A 19392-nucleotide genomic window follows, 5' to 3' on the forward strand; every position below is an offset into this window, starting at 1 on the left:
CTCCTCTTTTCTCCTCTCGTGATCTTGAGCACACACGCACATGCGCCCAGCGTGTGTTTAAGCCACCAGGTCCAGGACTCAAACTGCGGTCAACTACATGGGAGTCCAGTGACATAGCCATTACACTAATTGCTGGTCCCAAGCCTTAAATTACTTCTTGGTGTGGCCCCCACATTCCAACCCATGTCTATTCCTCAAGATTCACAAGAATGCCAGAATTTAGTATTCAGACTTTCTCCAATTAGACTTTTTTTTTTCCCCTGCAAAGCAGTTGGGAAAAAAGTGGGTAAATACTACTTTTACTACCAATAAAAGCTAGAATAGAAGATAGGTGTTGGGTGTTTATCTACAATAGGCTAACACTGACTTGCAGTAGATTTCATTTATCCACCCAACCAAGGACAGTATTCAACCTTCCCAGGCCACCCATATCAAAGGATGTTAGCTACCCTGTGAATCTCAGAACTTAAAGGATGAAAATATATCACAAGTTCTCTGCAGGTAGAATGCCTCCCAGAAGGGAAGGGAAGGAGGAAAAAAATAGATATGTAGCCCAAATTCCTTATCCCAAACTTATAGACAGGGAACCAGGGAATGAAGAGCAGGAAGCAGTATTGTGTTAACATACAGACTTGTGGAAATAGAAAGAGTAAAAAGGAGACCTTTATCCTTCCATGAATAATCATTGATAACTGGACGCATTCTCAGTAGTGACAAATGGGTCATATTTTCTAATACATACACATGTAAGTTATTGAAATGCATCTCAAAATGTCAAGATAGGATGGGACTTTTCTGAAATCTAAAAGCACAGTTAAAAATAAGCTTGAGTCCCCATTGTTTGAAAATGGTGTCCAAAATAAACCAAGTAGCCCATAAATTCACATCATACAGTTAGGTGGGAACATGCAAGAAAAAAGATTCGCCAGACAGGCTGGGCCGACTCCGTAACAAACTTTGAAGTAATACTATAGTCAAATCATAAGAATTTTAGACACACAGCCAGCTCAGTGACAGGATAGTAATGTGCTACTTAAAAGGAGCTGGACCTCCATGGTGACTGCATTTCAAGTCCCCAGACAGGCCAGCCCAAAAACGCCAAGCAAGTGCATGAGTATCCAGGATCCACTGAGCTGGAAGACTGGAGGAAGGGGACCATGGTGTCACAAGACCTTGTGGTGAGCTCACCCCTCTCTCTCTCTCATGTGTGCACACATACATTCTATTATGAATAAAGAAAAAAAATTTAGACATGGAAGAAGAAAAATATAGAATATTTTACAGAAGAAAATAGCATACTTCTTATTTACAAATAAGTTATTACTCCCAGTGGAATAATGGGATAGAGGTATTTTTCATTTAGAAAATGTTTGCTTGTTTTGGATAACATCGGCTGCTACAAAGTAATACGATGACAATGAATGCCTCTTATGACTCATTTCTTAAATAATTTGAAATTCAGGTTGGACATGGTAATTCCTTTCTATCTCAACAACTAGCTATGAATAATCTTCTACAGCATCTCCTCTAGGAAAGATTTAGCCAATCTGAAACTTGTTTAGGGAGAGGCTTCCTTCTCACACTTTCATAAAGGAAAAATACTCAAAAGAAAAATCCACTTTCCCCAAAGTAGTCCAAGGATCTTGGTACAGTTTACTGGGAACAGGTTGTTTCAAAGGAAAAAAATCATCCACATGTTTCTCAAACCCAAAGAAATTGTGCCTATGCCTTTACACCTCATTTAAACCATTCCTCAGAGCAAGGCCAATCATGGCCACACCTGGTTTACACAATTTTGGAAGCACTCGAGTAGCCATCTAGAATCAACTCCTTTACCTTTCACTCTTTCTGCTGGACTAGTAGCCTCCAATACTTTGGCTGAAAGTATTGGCTTCTTTCAATCAGCTTTCAGCTACACTACCAAGATATTATTTCAAGTATGGACTTACCCAGCTGCCTGCTAAAGGCCAGCAATATTTGGAGGGATCAGCAAAATATTCCCAACTTTTTCCAACAGACAATTAATCCAGTATTATAGACTTAGTCCAGTATTATTAACTTTCTTAAGGTTGTTTGCACTGCTTTGTGTTTGCTGAGCACATACTGTGCTACTCTATGAGAGAGCCAAGACAAAGCACCATCATCTTTAAGAGATCAATAAGAGCTATCTTTTAGGCTCCACATGTTCTTCATGCTAAAATGTTCATGCAAAGGCATGACACTTGTCTTTTTTTGGAGAGTTTTTTTTTTTTTTTTGCTATAGGGTGCATGCGCTTGCCAGAAAGAGAGAGAGAGACAGACAGACAGACAGACAGCAAGAGAGAAATTACCCCCCAGGGGGGATGGCCACACCACAGTCCCTTCTCCATTCTTCTCTTGGGATCTTGGGCACGCGTGCACACACATTTGCCCAGAGTGAGTTTAAGTCACCAGGTCCGGGACTCAAATCGCGGTCAACTACATGGGAGTCCAGTGACATAGCCATTACGTTAACTGCTGGTCCCACACTTGTCTTGCTAGAGACCTCTTACTCAAGCACTGATGTGCTGGGGTTGCTTTTCTTCTTTTAAGTTTCTCATTTTGTTTCTTTCATGGGGCACACCCAATAGGGTCTTCATGCCATGATCTGTCAACCTCAGCCACCATCACAAGTGTGCATGTCTGCCTGGCATGCACCAGGAGTTGTCCAGACATGAGCCTGGGACCTTACCATGTGGGTCCAGCATCAAAGTAGCCACTGAGCCATCACTACCAGTCCCTGTGCTGGGTTTCCAAGGTAGCACTTTCACCTCATCCTCTGAGGCATCAAAATGTGATGCTTTGTTTTATTTTGTACTGGAGGTGATCGTCTTTCTTTCAAAGCTGTCCATTTTGTTTGTTTGTTTGTTTATATTTGCATCCTTCTTCTTCCATAGGAAAAAGTTTAAGATGATTAGATTGAAGATTACCCTCTGTTGGAAAACTGTGAGTTCAGACTGGTCTAAATTTATCTCTCTAGGTTTTCCATTTCCTAAAGTTCCAGGTTTGCATGAAGATCTTCATGCAAGCCTATTCCCAGGAAAGGCTCCAACTAAATCTTGAAAAGAAAGAAGAGGAACAAAAGGAGAAGGAAAAAGAAGAAAGGAGGAGGAGGAGGAAGAGGACAACAACTCTGGGAAGAAAGAAGAAGAAAAGGAGAAGAAGAGAAGGCGGAGGAAAAGGAAGAGGAGGAGAAGGAGAAAGAGAAATAGAGAGAGGGAGAAGGAGAAGAAGGGGGAGAAAGAGGAGAAGAAAAAGGAGAAGAAAAGAGAAAAATCTCACTAATGTCATTACAATTTTGAGTGAGAAAAAAAAGACCATTGAGTCCCAATAGCCCGTTTTCTAAGACAGTAATATATCTATGCCCATCTATTCAAAGGCACACAGCAGGAAGCAACAGTTGAAATTTACAACATGGGCAATCAAGCAAAACTTACCATAATATCTGTGATCTTAAGGAAGGGATATACATTGCTCTTGTTAAAAGATTTCCCATGATACTCAACAAAGAGTTTATTTATTTCACCAATGAACAAATTACATTGGAGATTAAGTTACCTGGGAACCCGGTTATGTACCATCTTCTTACTCCATGCTGAGATTCAATAACCTTGTTGCATTTAAGACCAACAAGCTCAGATGATCATTCCGTCTAATTAAATGACTCATAATTCAAGTCAACAAGAAACCCTGGGGTATAAAGCAAACACTGATGGCTTTCTGCATAGCACACTGGAATTTGACATTAGGTGCTGCATGCACCTCCCACCCGACAGGTTAGTGCAGTGTGAAGATGAGAGTGTGAGCTCTGAGATTTCGGCGATGTCTGCTGAAACGCCACCTGTGTGCTCATTAGCTGTGCGATTTTTTAAAACAATGATGAACAGGGCTTTATTGGGGTAGAATTTCAATCCAGTAAGATATAGGAGGCTTAAAGTAAAGCCCAGTCAATTCTGGCAAGTGTTAGTATGAGGGCAGCCGACACTCAGATAGAAATGTTGGCCATTCTCTTCCCTTAGGATACACCTTTCTGCTCCTTTCTGCCCCATGCGTATAGATGAAAAGAATGATAAGGATTTAGTTCATGAAGTTACCAAGGCTGGAAAGCCCTGAGGTCTTTAGTCAGCAAGCTGGAGACCCAGGAGTGTAGATAACACAGTCTAGTTCCAGTCCTCACCCTAACCATGAAAGCTGATGGTATGCATTTCCATCTGAAGGCCAGCAGGCTGAAGATCCAAGAATAGCCAGTGTTTTACTGCAAGACTGAAGGATATAAAGTCCAATGTTCTAGCTCAAGGAGTCAGACAGAAGGAGTTTCCTCTTAATTTTTGGTTCTATTTATGTCTCCAAGGATGAGATAGTGCCCATCCACATTAGGGAAAGCTATCTGTTTTCCTGAGTCCGCTGATTCAAGTGTTAATTCTCACCCCAAAACACCTTCACAGATCCACCTAGAATAATGTTTAACCAAAGGTCTGTCAATATATTTAGGTTGACACATAAAATTATCCACCAGTTACTTAACTCTGCCAAGCCATAATTCCTCTACTTGTCTTTTAGACCTGGAGTAGAGTAAATGAGAGGCCATGTCAAAATAGTCTGGTATATAATTAATGAACTTTCTTGTAGTATATATAAAAAGAAGAAAAAAAGATCAGGTAGGAAGAAGCTACTCTATTACTGTTTAGCTTCAACCTTTATTCATTATCTTCTTAGTTCCCCAAGAAGTTCTATGCTTAAAATTACCTTTATATCAGAGAAGAAATTCATTCCACCTTATTCATCCTGTCCACCCCGAATCTCACAGGGCTTCGCCATTCTCTCCCTGAGAAGCACCTCTAGGGACTAGCAGATGGCGTAATGGTTACAACATTGGATTTCCATGTAGTCAACCATGGCTTTAGTCCTGGACCTGATGGCTTAAAACACACCGGGCGCATGTGCATGCATGCCTAAAATCCCAGGAGGAGAATAGAGGAGAGGGGATTGTGGTGTGGTCAACCCCCTGAAAGGTGATTTCTCACTTTCTGTCCCTCTGTCCCTCCAGCCAGCGCATGCACCCTATAGCAAAAATCTCTCTTAAAAAGAAAAGAAAAGAAAGGCACAAGCAGAAATGCAAGCATCACTTTTGGAAAAACAAAGGAAAACCCTGTAACGTCAAAACAACACATGAGGAATGGCGACCAGATGGAGGGAGATAAGGGGGAGATAGAAAGAAGCCCAGAGAAGATAACTGCATCTCAAGGTCTCAGCTAAGTCAGGAGACATCTTCTCTTCTAACCTTAGGGTCCCCAGAGAGGTCTACAACAAGGAGTCCCTGTTGGGAGTAGAGATAGCAGGCCATGTCAGGCTGGAGATGGAATTCTCCCTGGGTGGGGACAGACACCAACATGTAACAGGTGAGAAAGGGCTAAATGGGAAATAAAATGCCCACTCTGCAGCAAGCAGTCTTGTATGGAGTATGAGACTGGAACAAACAGACTGTATTTCTGGAAGGCATTGTGGAGCACAGCCACCCAGAGATTTGGGTCTGGATCAGGTTACAGAGAAATAACACTGGGTCTTGTCTGAGCTACTCTTATCCTTGGATCTCTTTGGTGACAGAGAGGAAGAGGGAAATAGGAAGGTAAGGGGGGAGGGAGAGGTATTTCTTTTTATTAAAATTTATTTATTATTATAATCTTGTTTATCTTCCATTGAATCACATGTAACTTTTTTTTTTTTGAGAGGTTTTTGCTATAGGGCGCGTGCACTCACCAGAAAGAGAGAGACAGAGAGACAGAAAGCGAGAAATAACCCCCAGGGGGGATGGCCACACCATAATCCCTTCTTCTCCATTCTCCTCTTGGGATCTTGGGCACACATGCACACACACCCGGTGAAATCACATATAACTTTACAGTGTATTACATTTCTTTTTCCAGAAGGAATACCATGCCTATCAGTCAATACAAAGATATTAAAATCTCCATCATCATCTGATAGCTTTTCATTTTTTTTCAGATTATTATTATTCCAATTATTTTTTAAACAGTCAATCACTATTTATCATTTTGCTTGTAAAAAGACTTTAGACAACATGAAAAACTTCTCAGACCAATCCAGCTGAGAATACTACACATGTCATCATCAACAGGTAATAAACCATATCTGCGTCCCACTAATGTCATGCCTCTCTATTGTTCTGTTGCTCTCCTTCTCCATACTCATCTCTTCTCCCCCGCCCCCCGTTCCACACTATCTTATCATCGCTAACTATTTTCACTGCTTTTATGCCCTCTAATATTTCGTTCTCTACCATGAAGTGCAGAGAGTTGGTATATATTAAGTGGATACACACAATATCTTTCTTTCACATCCTGGCTTACTTCTCTCAGCAATAGATCCTCCATATCCAATCACTTTCTATCAAATGCCAGGGTCTTGTTTTTTACGGCTGAGTAGTATTCCATAGAGTATATGTGCCACATTTTTTCACACGATAGGTATTTCGACAGGGTCTTGCCATCTCATGATTCTCCTCCCACTCAGCCTCCCAGCTAGCTAGGACTGCAGGTAAACTACCGTCCCAGCCAGTGTGCTTTACTTTAGTACAAGATCTGAACCCATGCCTTCCATGGGACTCCAACATCACACCACAGCATCCTGTCACCAATACCAATGGAGCTGGCCCTGGCTCTCCCTTTATGGCAATTTAACTTATGTTCTAAACCCTGGGCCTAAAGGACGGTCTTCGACAACAACCAAAACAGCAATAAGAAAAAGGGGCATTACGTATTGTGATGGGAGCAGGCAGCAAAGGAACTGATATGTTAGGCTAGAAATCTGATGACCTTGAAAATAGTTGGTACATCTGTCACATGTGGTAAATTAAAATTACATGGAGTATGCAGTTTCTGCAGGATGTTGGTGGAAAAATCCGGAAGGTTCTTTTGCTGAATGTGGAATATACATAAATGTTGCATGAAACTTCCACCCAGCAGGTTTTTTTTTTTTTTTTTTTTGGAGAGGTTTTTGCTATAGGGCGCGTGCGCTCACCAGACAGACAGACAGAGACAGAGAGACAGAAAGCGAGAAATCACCCCCCACAGGGGATGGCCATGCCGCAATCCCTTCTCCTCCATTCTCCTCTTGTGATCTTGAGCACACATGCACACACGCCCGGTGTGGGTTTTAAGCCACCGGGTCCGGGATGCGAATCGTGGTCAAGTACATGGGAGTCCAGTGACATAGCCATGACGCTAACTGCTGGTTCCCCCACCTAGCAGCTTTTACTAAAACATTACAAGAAACAGATGAACTCAGGCAATAATTGCGCGATTCGCAAGCAGAGATGCAAGAAAGTAGGGAAGCCAGAAACTAGCAACAGGAAGGTTAGAAAAAGGTGGCTTTCATCCGCCAACTCCAGAAGCTACAGATGCTGAACACAGCCTTCCTCAAAGGCCGTAGTAAGTTATTTCAGGCAACTAAAGAGGTCCAGGCCTGAGACAGTGATCTGATTCAAGATGTTACCTAACACATTTTATTTATTTATTTATTTTTTGGAGAGGTTTTTGCTATAAGGCACGTGCGCTCACCAGAAAGAGAGAGAGAGAGACAGAAAGTGAGAAATCATCCCCCGGAGGGATGGCCACACTGCAATCCCTTCTCCTCCATTCTCTTGGGATCTTGGGCACACACGCACATGCACCCAGAGTGGGTTTAAGCCACCGAGTCCGGGACTCGAACTGCAGTCGACTACATGGGAGTCCAGTGACATAGCCATTATACCAACTGCTGGTCCTGTTACCTAACACATAATAGGATGACCCTGTTGTAGCCAGAAATAGAATATGAGTGAAACACTTAGCCAAAACTAAGAAGTCAAATATGTAAGGCCGACTTGAGGCATTTTTCAGGGGGGAAAACAAAAACCAAACCTTGGGAATGACTACAGATGTATGTATCTACTGTGAAGTAAATAAATTGGGGGCCTAAAAAGTTTTGAGGACTGTGTATACTACTCAAAATACACATTCCATATGCATGCATGCTTATTTATTCCTTGAGAGAGACAGAGAAGATACAAAGAGAGAGAGAGAGAAATCCCACAGGGTATTCATGCTATGGCCCACCCCCAGCCTCAGCCAACCGGGGTCACAGGTAAGCGTGCACCCAGCATGTCCAAGGAGGTCCCAGGATGCAAACAGAAGAGCTCACCGAGTAGGCCCAGCATCACGGAGCAGTGTATCACCACTGTGTCACCACCTGATCCTAAGGCATTTGTGTTTTTAATGAAACTCCAAGCCTGGCCTGCACATGTAGAGCTACAAAAGCTCTCACACAAACACCAGAAAGAAGCCCTTCCAAAGATCTACGGTAACAAAGCAGGACATAATACTCAACGCCCATCTTCCATGTAGCCCAAGAGAGTGATAAGTAAGGGTGCACCTCCCAGACAGCCACACGGCTACACTACCCACAAGCATTGGTATCTATTAGGTTGTTGAAAAAGTCTTGACGTATTTTTCTATGCAGAAAAAGCATCATCGGATACTTTTCCAATGACCCAATAGTAAGAGTTCATGATTGCTATCTGTTCATTGTATCTGCTTCTCATTCTTCCCCTTTTCTGAGTGGAAGATACTCATACGTATCTTCTTACTGTATTATAATTTTGTATGGAGATGGGAAGACAACTTTGGCTTTCTATCAGCTCTGGCTGTCAGTGTCCACTCTTACCAGTAAAAACAGACCCAGACAAATCCAGCCACCCATGCTGTGTCTTCTAAATGATCACTGAAAAAAGGCTCTTGAAATCTGGTTAAACTACAGGCTCCTTTTAAGAAAAAGGAAATTAACTTTGTCCCTGAAATTCCACTCCATTTAAGAGACTGTCAGATAAGAAGTCTAGCGCATTCTGTAAGCACTTGCTTTAATTGCCTTCCTGCTTTTCGCTAAGAGAAGTTTTGTCTTTCTTTATAAGCTGATCGTCGACGCTCTACAAAGCAGGACATAATACTCAACGCCCATCTTCCATGTAGCCCAAGAGAGTGATAAGTAAGGGTGCACCTCCCAGACAGCCACACGGCTACACTACCCACAAGCATTGGTATCTATTAGGTTGTTGAAAAAGTCTTGACGTATTTTTCTATGCAGAAAAAGCATCATCGGATACTTTTCCAATGACCCAATAGTAAGAGTTCATGATTGCTATCTGTTCATTGTATCTGCTTCTCATTCTTCCCCTTTTCTGAGTGGAAGATACTCATACGTATCTTCTTACTGTATTATAATTTTGTATGGAGATGGGAAGACAACTTTGGCTTTCTATCAGCTCTGGCTGTCAGTGTCCACTCTTACCAGTAAAAACAGACCCAGACAAATCCAGCCACCCATGCTGTGTCTTCTAAATGATCACTGAAAAAAGGCTCTTGAAATCTGGTTAAACTACAGGCTCCTTTTAAGAAAAAGGAAATTAACTTTGTCCCTGAAATTCCACTCCATTTAAGAGACTGTCAGATAAGAAGTCTAGCGCATTCTGTAAGCACTTGCTTTAATTGCCTTCCTGCTTTTCGCTAAGAGAAGTTTTGTCTTTCTTTCTAAGCTGATCGTCGACGCTCTTAGTCAAGGGATCTGCCTGTTACTCACTGTGATCGGCACTGAAGTCAGGCAGTGGGCAGTGAACTAAATAACTGGCATGAAAAGATTCCACGCGTCACCCCTTTTGGATGTGCTTCACAAACAGAAGAGTACAAGATGTGACCTTCGTCAGTCTCCGACGCACTGGAAGACAGGCCAGAGGTGTTCATTAGAGTAGGCGTCACATCAGTCTGAAGGGACTCGTGCCTTCACGGAGGAAGCGCAGATATCCACAGAGTCCTGAAGTCTTTGCCCAGGTATTTACTGAGCCCCTGCAAGTACCAGGAATGATGCCGGAAACGGGACATACAGGGGGGCTCTCCTTGGACAGGGACACAAGAGGAGACAAAATCAGTACATGCCAGGAAGGAAACACCAAGGCGTTGTCAGTGGCAGTGCCAGGAAGAGAGACAATGGAGGTCATTGAAATAGGACTCATGACTTTGTAAAGGAAGGGACATTTCGTCTGCAAGCAAGGGCAAGGATAAAAAGATAATAGCCTTTAGCCCATGAAGGGATGAATCAAAGCATCTTCCCAGTAGAGAGAATGCTACTGCAAAAGGCGTTGAGCATTGACGGGCTCCGTGTGTTTACCATAGGGCGGGCGCCACCACGCCCTGGGCTCCGTGTGTTTAGATACAAAGAAGATAGGTTTGTTGGTAGGTGAAGAATGAAAGATGTTGACAAGATATGCAACTGTAGAGGTATAAAGGGCGGAAGGAGGGAAGGGGCACACTTCATGCAAAGCTTTGCCATCCTAGGAACCAAGAGATGCATAACATGATTTTTTTTTGAGAGAGATTTTTGCTATAGGGCGTGTGCGCTCCCCAGACAGACAGAGACAGAGACAGAAAGGGAGAAATCACCCCCCAGGAGGATGGCCACGCTGCAATCCCTTCTCCTCCATTCTCCTCTCGGGATCTTGGGCACGCACGCACATGTGCCCAGCGTGAGTTTTAAGCCACCGGGTCCGGGACTCGAACCACAGTTGACTACATGGGAATCCAGCGACATAGCCATGACGCTAACTGCTGGTCCCCATAATATGATGTTTTTAGCTATAAAGGTTGAAGCAGACAAAGTATTAAGTGGGTTCATGTATCAGGTAATGGAAATTCTCCTGGGGTCGCCATTTCTAGGACCTCGCGTGTGAAGGGATTGAACTGTGGCCTGTTACAAGAACACATCCATGGATGTTTTGAAGAGAGGCAGTTAGTAAGAGCAACCCCGACAGCTGTGGGAGGAAACAGGATGGGAGCAGAGCACAGTGCAAGGCAGGAAGCTACGGCCAAGTCCAAGGGGAAGATTAGGATGTGGGTAACAAGGAGGGACAGCACACTCACTGTGAGATGCCTCAAAGAGCAAGACCCCGGATTTGGGAATCACTGGCTAAGAGAGGTCAGAAAGAAAGCGGGCAGAAGCAACGCCCACAGTTTCCATGTGCACCATCGAGAAATACTGAGTCGTAGGAAAAGTCATGATGCATTTTCCATAGAAGGACAGAAAAATATGTCATGACTTTTCCAACAACCCAGTAAGTGATGTTTTTCAGAGTGTTTAGAAAGACATCAGCTGGGAGCAGACAAAAAACAGAATCACAACAAGGATGACTTTCTATTCTTTTTTGTTTTAAGTGGCCAGAAAGCATATGCACTCCTCAGAGAAAGAGAGAGAGAGAGAGAGAGAGAGAGAGAAGGAGGCACCCCCAAATGAAGCATGGTCATGCCCAATACCCTTCTCTTCCATTTCTACACCCTGATGGGATTCAGGGCACTCATACATACATGCCCAGAATATTTTTCAAGCCTTTGGGCCAGGATTCAAACCACAGTTGTCCATGCGGGACCTGGCTCCCTTAACCAGTACCTTATGATAGGGCCGTCCCAAATTCTCATTCTACTTTCTTAATTCAAGTTTTTTACATGGTAACAGCTTCAGCAAAACCCATCACGAGCCCCAGGGTGTAGCTGTGGCTGGGGTTTCCCACTGCCGAGGCGCAAGTACTCCTCTGATTGTCTGAAGCTATTGAGAACAGAAGGGCCACATCTGATGTGTCTGTCGGGTGCACAGCATGCGACCTCTCTGTGTGGAGTCCGAGTGACCTCCAGGAGCCAATAGAAAGGAAAGCATGCATCTGTGGTGGTAGGAGTGGATCCACATGGATCCTTCCTTCTGTAAATACCAACTACTATTATTGCCACAGGTGTCATTATCACTTGGCATTCAAATTCAGTGTGGGGGGACCAGCAGATGGCATAATGGTAACATCGCTGGACTCCCATGTAGTCAACCATGGTTCAAGTATCGGATCTGGTGGCTTAAAACTCACACCTGGTGTGTGCACATGGGTGCCCCAAATCCCAAGAATGGAATGGAAGAGAAGAGATTGTGGCGTGGTCATACCCCCTGCGGGGGGGGGGTGATCTCTCTCCTTCTGTCTCTGGTGAGTGCATGCACCTTATACCAAAAAAATCTCTCTAAACAAACAAATAAACAACAAATTCAGTGTAAAGGCCAGCAGATGGCATAATGGTTATATCACTGGACTCCCACATAGTCAGCTGCGGTTCAAGTCCTGGATCTGGTGGCTTAAAACTCATGCTGGGCACATGTGCATGTGTGCCCCAAAAGAGGAGAATGGAGAAGCAGGGGTTTCACATGTCTATGACCCCTGAGGGGTGATTTCTCACTTTTTGTCTCCCTGTCTCTCTCTGTCTGTTTGGTGAACACACATGGCCTATAGCAAAAATCTCTTTTCAAAACTAAATTCAGTGTAAGTGAGAATGCAGAACATCATGGAACAGCTGGAAGCACTCACAGCTCTCAGCAGGACAGTCCGGGCAGCCCATCACACTGGGTTCTCTAAGGAGCCTAGCCTCCAGCCCTAAGGAGGTGGAGCCCCACCCGGATCTGGCAGCCATGGAGACAGTCCGCCTTAGCTGAGCTTCAGGTGCCAAACCCAGACAAGGGCTGACACAGCTGAGGGACCCTGCGATGCTGCAGAAGGATGTGAAACCTGACCTTCCGAGAGTCCACCCTGACCTGCGGTTAAGTCTCAGCAGCCACCCCTTTCCTGCTAAATTGAATCCAATCAGCCAGGCGGGAGTACCTTGTTCACCGTCTCCGCACAGACCACCAGGCTGATGAACCGCCTCGCTGTCTTCCACGGGCATGATCTGCAACCCACCTCAGGCAATCGCGTGTTCCCCAGACTGCCAATGAAAGGCGAGTTAGGAGAGCCAGGGATAAACACTCCATGGGTGGCAGACTCTCTCAGACTCGCACATCGCACGCCCGTAAGGAGAAGTTATGCTGAGAGAAGTAACCCATCACGGAAGAACAAACAGGGTGTGACTCTTCTCACATGGGGTCTTTTTTTTTTCTCTTTAAATTTATTTATTTTTTTACACTAATTCACTACACATCATTACAGCATACAAATGAATTTTCCATCCAAAATACACTGTGTATTGGCTCAATCAAGCACATCAACATACATGTTATCAGCAAATAATTTTCCAATTCTTATGACTTGTAGACTTTGGTTTTTGTTTTGCCATCCTTGATTCCCTATCCCTCACCCTCTGCCATGTCCCACCCTCCTCCCACACTGTCTCTGGTATCCATGGTTGCTTTCTATGCCTTCCCCCCACCCCATTAGCAAATTGATTTGCTAATGAATTTAACTAGTCTAAATATATCCAGTAGCTAGCGCAGCTGATATATACCTATACATGAATCCAAGTCTGACTTTAGGCATAAACCTCAGATGGGGTCTTGCATGAGGTCTCCTATCAAATTCAGTCGGGAGGTAGGAGGGAGCCTTCCAGGGCTGGGGCAGAGGGGGTGGACAGCTAGTGTGTTCTCAGACTTCAATAGTAAGAAGATCTTCCTTCTCCGTAGCAAGAGTTAAGTCTGCTTCCTTATAGATTATTCCAGGCAGTCCCATACTCTAGGGTGTAAAAGAGCCAGATCCCACGTAGCTAGCTGTGGGTCAATCCCTAGTCTGGGTGCTTGAAAAACATGCCAGATGCATATGCAAACCCAAAGCCCAACAGCACATAAATATGGAGAAGGGATTGGGGCGTGACCATGCCCCACTGTGGGGTCATTTCTTCCTCTCTCTCTTTCTCTCTCTGTCTCTCTTTCTCTCTGGCAAGCACATGTATCCTGCAGCAATTTGAATAGAGAACTAGATTTTTTTTTTTTTCTCAACAGAGGTTTGCTCAGCTTGGACATCACCCCACCCCTTCGGTCCCACCTGATAAAACCAGGACATTCTGTCAACTTAGAATAGAGGTCAAATAAAGGGAGTTCTTCTTACCACATGCACAAAACAACAAAATGGGTTTAGCAACATCAACAAGAATTCCTGTTACTGTGTTATGACTGTGGAAATGTGCACCGATTTTAAGTTTCGAAACTTCTTCTCTAGCATTCTTTCTGAATTAGGAATGCTGGCAGAAAGGGAAATAGGCTTAAATATGTAGTAAGTCAAATATGTTTACACTGTATCAAGTTAAGATTGAGTTTTAGGGGCCAGCAGATGGTTACGCTGCTGAGGGGCTCTCACGTAGTCGACCGCAATTTGAGTCCTGGACCCAGGGGCTAGAAACTCACGCCAGGCACATCTGTGTGCGTGTCCAAAGTCCTGACAGGAGAATGGAGGAGGGATTGTGGTGTGGCCATCCTCCCCTGGGAGGGTGCTTTATCACTTTCTGTCTGTCTGTCTCTCTCTCTCTCTCTTTATCTCTCTCTTTCTCTGTAGCAAGTGCATGTGCCCTATAGCAAAAATCTCTTTCAAAAAATAAAAAGATTTAGTTTAAAACTCAAGTATAACTCAACATGGTAACAATTATGAATAGAACTAAAATTTTAATTTATGGATTAGAAGTGTGTTGATCAGGGACCAGCAGATGGTGTAATGGCTACGTCACTGGACTCCCTCCCATGTAGTCGACCATGGTTCAAGTCCTGGATCCGGTGGCTTAAACTCATGCCGGGAGAGTGTGTGTGCGTGCCCAAGATCCCGAGAGGAGAATGGAGGAGAAGGGATTGCGGTGTAGCCATCCCCTGTGGGGGATGATTTCTCAGTTTCTGTCTCTCTGTCTCTGTCTTTCTGGTGAGTGCACACACCCTATAGCAAAAACTTAGCCCCCCCCAAATGTGTTTTGATCAATGTTTCAGTGTATTTGTCAGTTTCAATCTTACCATCAATCTAAAATCATTTAACTAAGGGACACTTAATCATAGTAATGTCTGAAAACTAAATGCTGGAACCGGGGCCAGCATTTGGCATGGTGGTTAAGGCACTGGATCCCACATAGCTGACCATGGTTCAAGTCCTGGGCGTGGTGGCTTGAAAATCACACTGGATGCAAGTGCAGGAGTGCCCAAGATCCCAGAAAGAGAATGGAAGAGCAGGGATTGTTGCAGGGTGGCCACCCTTCCCTGGGGGATGGTGGGGGTGGTTTCCCACTTTCCCTCTCACTTTCTCTGTCTCCCTCTCTCCAGAAGGCATACATGCCCTATGGCAAAAAAAATCTTTTAAAAAATGAAATAAAATAATAACTTGACCCAAAGGAAATTCTTAATGCCAGCATCCCTAACTCAGAAAGAATGATAGGTAAAAAGGTTCCAAAGTTGAATTCAAAGGCAAATTAAGTTTGGGTGCATTAATTATGGCCTTAGCCAAGGATCCTTTGGAAATGCAGTTGAAATCCCCACACTGAATACTGCACATGATCTTAAATCTCCCAGCTAATATAGACATACGTGCCTATCCTCTTAGAAGTTTTTAGAGATTTAGGGAGGCCTAGAATAAACTGAGGGAAGAATTAAACATGTACATTTTAGGAGCACTGAGACATTTAAACTCATGTATCCAATCTGTTAACATAAATTTTTCTTCAAAATTTATGGCTGGTATAGAATGAAGTAATCTATTCATTTTTTTAAGAAATTAACATTTTGGGGGAAGGGGCACCCCTTCCCCCAAAAATATGGATATGAATTGAAGAAATAAAAATGAATGAATCGAAGAAACAAAAATGTAGGACATATTATTTTTGGTTGATTCTGACTATACAAAGAATGATGAAGAAGAAAAGCACGAACTAAACTCTGAAAAAAAAAAGGGAAAAAAATTCGATGAAGTCAATAAACCGGGTCCTGTTTGATCATATCCTAGGATCGTAGACTTGACTACGCCTTCCAGGTAGCACAGGTCCAAAAGGCAAAGGTAAGATTTACAGAGAGACACAAATGACAGAAAGCCGTGAAGCAAGAAAAATGAAATAATCCCGAGAAGAAAGCACACGGGAAAAAGTAGCATTTGTGTGTAGTCAATTTGAAATTATAAAAAAGTTTGAACGATCATCACTGGCCCAAATCACAGGATGACATGTCCTCTGGAAAAAATCCACAGGTAAAGTAAAAGGGCATAGGGGCCAGCAGATGGCATAGGGATTACGTTGCTGGCCTCCCACATGGTCGACTGTGGTTTGAGTCCCGAACCAGGTGGCTGGAAAATCACACTGGACATGTGTGCATGTATGCTCAAGATCCCAGGAGGAAAATGCAGGAGAAGGAGTTATGACATGACCATCCTCTCTGGGGGGTGTGGGAGTGATTTCCAACTTTCCCTCTCACTGTCTCTGTCTCCCTCTCTGGAGAGTACATGAGCCCTAAGGCAAAAACTTCTTAAAAAGAAGAAGGAAGAAAGAAAGAAAAGAAGGAAAGAAAAGAGGAAAAGGGAGTGTTTGAAATTTGTGAAGTCCAACTTTGGGGAAACTGGAATAACTCTGTTGTACTGATGACGCATGTCACGGGCCGAGAAGCGCTACGGAGTGTCGGTCACTCTGTTACTGTGTGGTTCGCAAGAGTGCTCTTCTCCGAACCTGCTCTAGGTGCTTTTGTTTGTAGATTTAAATATCCAGATGATGATCTGATCAGGTTAACGTTCCCCTGTTGACGATTGTCTCTGTGTGGTCACAGTCTCCATTCTGAATAAGTAAGGTTCTTATTTCAAAAATCATATTAAAGAGGGGACCAGCGGTTAGCATAATGGCTATGTCGCTGGACTCCCATGTAGTCGACCGCATTTCGAGTCCCGGACCCGGTGGCTTAAAACTCATGCTGGGCGCGTGTGCATGCGTGCCCAAGATCCCGAGAGGAGAATGGAGGAGAAGGGACTGTGGCATGGCCATCCCCCCTGGGGGGTGCTTTCTGTCTCTCTGTCTCTCTCTGTCTGGCGAGTGCACATGGCCTATAGCAAAAACCTCCCCCCCAAAAAAATAAAGAAAGATAGGCTGTACATGTATGTATTTATCTTCTTTGACCAGTGAAAGTAAGACATTTAATGTTACTGTCAGACACATATTGACACTGACCTATTGACTTGGAAGGGTTCATGGTGCATATGTGTAGACTCAGCATTTTATTTCTGCTGTACTGAAAAACCAGGAGCGGGTGGGCCAGAGTCACATAACTGCAGATACAGCTAACCTGCAATGCCTGCATGCATATTTCTGTTTGGACATTTGACAGAGTGTTTTTTATGCAATATATTACCGAGCGGGACCCCAGTCAATTCCCTGCCCAAGAACTCTTCTGAAGCACTTTTTTGTTTGGCTGAATCTTGTTACTAGTTCACTAGAGGCAAAAAAGATGCTGATGTTAAAAAACAGGAAAACAGCTGCAGAAATAGTTATTTTTTTGGCTATTAATCATAGTATCCGTTCCATAGCTGTGCTCATAGAAAGCGCACAATCACCTCTGTGGAACAGACCTAGCTCGCAGAAATGTATCATGCCAAGGCGGAAAATAACACAAGCTTTCAATCATCATGTGGACTCTCTCTCTCCATTTATTTAGATTTCTGATTTTCACCCATTTTGTATTTTTCCTCATGCAAGTCTTATATACGCTCTGTTAGCTTTATTCCTACATATTTCTTCGATGTGGTGCTAATGTAAATCGTACTGTGCTGTTCTTTACTCATCTATTTATTTACAGTTCGCTGTAGGGTGCATGCGCTCAAAGACAGAGACAAAGATTGAGAGACATAGACAGGGAAAGGGAGAGAGCACCCTCCAGGGGGAATGACCACGCTGCCATCCCTTCTCCTCCCTTCCCCTCTCGGGATTAGGGGCACTCATGTACCTGGCATGTTTTTCAAGCCTGCAGGTGTGGGATTTTAACTGCACACTGCACCGTCAGCCACGTGGGATCAAGCCACCATTTGCTGGCCCTGCAATTTTAATCTTTCAGGCATACATCACAGACATGCATACACATAGCCACAAAAATAAAACATGCATGTGAAATGTTTTATTCCACGTTCGTGATCTCTATTTTTATAGATAACGACTTTCTTCATCCGATGTATATTTATTCCTGGTCGTCAGCAATGCTGCACTAAAATGCAGTCAGGTTTAAAAGGAAAAGGCAAACATAGGAATTGGAGTCTCAATAAGGTCCCTTGGGAACCAGCAGTTAGCGTAATGGCTATGTCGCTGGACTCCCACATAGTCGATCGCGGTTCGCGTCCCGGACCCGGTGGCTTAAAACTCACACTGGACGCGTGTGCGTGCGTGCCCAAGATCCCGAGAGGAGAATGGAGGAGAAGGGATTGTAGCATGACCATCCCCCTTGGGGGGTGATTTCTCGCTTTCTGTCTCTATGTCTCTCTCTGTCTGTCTGGCGAGCGCACGCACCCTATAGCAAAAATCTCTCCAAAAAAGAAATAAGGTCCCGCGTGGGACCCAGTAGAGTGGCACACGCTGCTAAGACACTCCACAGGATGGGGCCATGCGGGCGGTATAGGTTCCATCCCCAGAAATATGTAAAATCAGGGCAGTGGCAGACAGCTGTAATCCCAGCGACTTGGGAAGCTGCAGCATGAGGATTGTGAGCTGAAGGCCAGCCTGGGCAATACAGGGGCACTGTCTGAAGGGGCCAGGCATGGTGTCATACACCTATAAGCCTCGTGGGGAGACTGAGGCAGCAGGATTATGACATAGCAAGACCCTGTCCTAAAAGAGAGAGCGATAAAGAGAAATAATGCCTCTGGCACACCCGAGTAGCAAGTTGAGCTAAGTGTTAGCAAAGCATCTATAAGTTTTCAACACTTGACTGATTTGACATCACCAGATGGTGGTCCTCCACTCCAGGTTAAATAGCAGTGCTGGATCAAGGGGCTGGCTGGGAAAGCAGCTTTTATTCCAGGAGTTGCAATGAAAGACTGGTGCCTCATTGATTGGTCCAGTCTTGGATGACTGCAGGAGGAGAGTACTGGGTATTTAAAGGCTTATGCATAGTTTCCTGTTATTTTATGTCCCCAATTGGCTCCCATAAAAACTCTTATCTCAGGACATATTTTGTTATTTATACAGTTTTTTGTTTGTTTGTTTGCTTTTGTTTATTTGTTTGTTTTTAACAAGCTAGACAGTGTGTGCCAGAAAGAGAGAGAGAGAGAACTCCCCAATGGGGCACGATCTTGCTGCAATCCCTTCTCTATCTCTCATCCTGTTGGAATGTTGGACACCTGTGCACATGTCTGATGTGTTTTTTGAGCCATCAGGGCTGCTACTTAAATCATGATTGGCCATGTGGGATCCGGCTCCCTTAGCCACTAGAACATGGGGTGAGACCATTTTTTTTTTTTTATTAATAACAACTATTAAAGAAAAGTTTGTTCACATGTTTCTTTCTTTCCTTCTTTCTTTCTTTCTTCTTTTTTTTTTTTTTTTT

This window comes from Tupaia chinensis, unplaced genomic scaffold (genome assembly GCF_000334495.1).
Source record: "Tupaia chinensis unplaced genomic scaffold, TupChi_1.0 Scaffold000222_1, whole genome shotgun sequence".
Taxonomy (NCBI): Eukaryota; Metazoa; Chordata; class Mammalia; order Scandentia; family Tupaiidae; genus Tupaia; species Tupaia belangeri.